This window comes from Octopus bimaculoides, chromosome 15 (genome assembly GCF_001194135.2).
Source record: "Octopus bimaculoides isolate UCB-OBI-ISO-001 chromosome 15, ASM119413v2, whole genome shotgun sequence".
NCBI lineage: Eukaryota > Metazoa > Mollusca > Cephalopoda > Octopoda > Octopodidae > Octopus > Octopus bimaculoides.
Genome location: NC_068995.1, coordinates 58,089,514 through 58,090,716, shown reverse-complemented (window position 1 = coordinate 58,090,716; position 1,203 = coordinate 58,089,514). Strand labels below are relative to the sequence as shown.

General features: G+C 33.7%; 2 protein-coding genes across 3 annotated transcripts in view; one reads left to right on the top strand and one right to left on the bottom strand.

The window, feature by feature from the left end:
* Nucleotides 1-1,203, top strand: part of LOC106882512 (uncharacterized) — a 146,243-nt gene that overhangs the window by 8,665 nt on the left and 136,375 nt on the right. Inside the window, exon 1 of one of the 2 annotated variants that reach the window (XM_052973390.1) lies at nt 331-1,004. The exons of the other annotated variant lie outside the window; for it this stretch is intronic. The gene's annotated coding sequence lies outside the window, so the exon portion shown is untranslated. Of the gene's footprint in view, nt 1-330; nt 1,005-1,203 lie in introns of those variants that run through there. 2 annotated transcript variants of the gene reach the window in all.
* LOC106882513 (peroxisomal leader peptide-processing protease) overlaps nt 1-1,203 on the bottom strand; it is a 61,724-nt gene that overhangs the window by 57,879 nt on the left and 2,642 nt on the right. The window lies entirely within an intron of this gene.

The window sequence follows — 1,203 nt, the reverse complement described above, 5'->3', positions numbered from 1 at the left end:
ATATATATATATATATATATATATATATATATATATATGTCGTGTTAGCATGTGTGTGAGAGAGAGAGAGAGATACTCACTTTGCCTACTTAATCTTAGGATTAAAAAATAAATAAACAGAAAAACTTTGCAGTTCTTTTATTTATTTTTTACAAGTTTCTGTGTAAGTTTTGGTTTTTCGTTGGAACTATTTATGCTTTATTATTTTCCTTTTGTTATGTAATAAATAAGGGTGTTCTGCATACACTGTGATTTCCACTTGCAGGATGTATAGGGATTAGCATGTATTATATAGGGCACATATTATCAAGTAGAGATGAGATAACAAGATGACGACAGTGACAAAAATAATTGAAACATTTAACCTTATCCCATGCCGCCACCAGCAACAGCAATTTTGTTAATGCTGCTGCTACTACTACATTGACCTGAATACGTCTGTTAGGTTTAATACGGAGGTGTGTGTGTGTTTAATTGAACACAACAGGCTGTTTGTTTTGTTTAAGGGATGATGAGTTTCAAACAGCTTTTCTCCTCTCGTCCACTTCACAATTTTAATAAATCGTAATTATTAAATAAACACGAAAAAGAATTACACAGAGAAGGAAATCTTTCTGCAGTTTATGTGTTGTTACTTTGAACTGCGAGGAATTAAAAGTATGTCAATGAACTTCTTCACTTAGAAGCGGTTCGGTGTACGGTTCAAGACCCCAATCTTCGATCTCCACATTTTACTGATTGGCGAGGAAGCATTGAATAACATTGACTTTTACACTCATATTTTAATGACACAAAGCATTAATAAAGAAGATAGTAAATTAGGTTCTACGATCCATTCCGCTATGCGTATGTATGCAATAAAACAATACTCGTTCGCTTGCTGTATATAAATTTACAAGCTGACACCAAACTTGATCCCAAGGAATGCGTGTGCGTGTATATACACACACAACAGACATAGTAGGTGCCTTGGAGAAGAAAAGCGAGTGTATGCAGAATGAAAGGTAAAAGAACATCATTTAAGAATTGATTAGTAATTATCAAATAATAATTAACGGGTGATTGTGTGTGTATGGAGGCCGGTAGACTGTTCTTTTATTATCGTACGGAACAGCTATTTGCAGCTTCCTCTCCGCACTTAAAGAAAGCCTTTGAAATGATTCGAGAAGATAATATCAGTATGTAAAAAATGGACTATATATA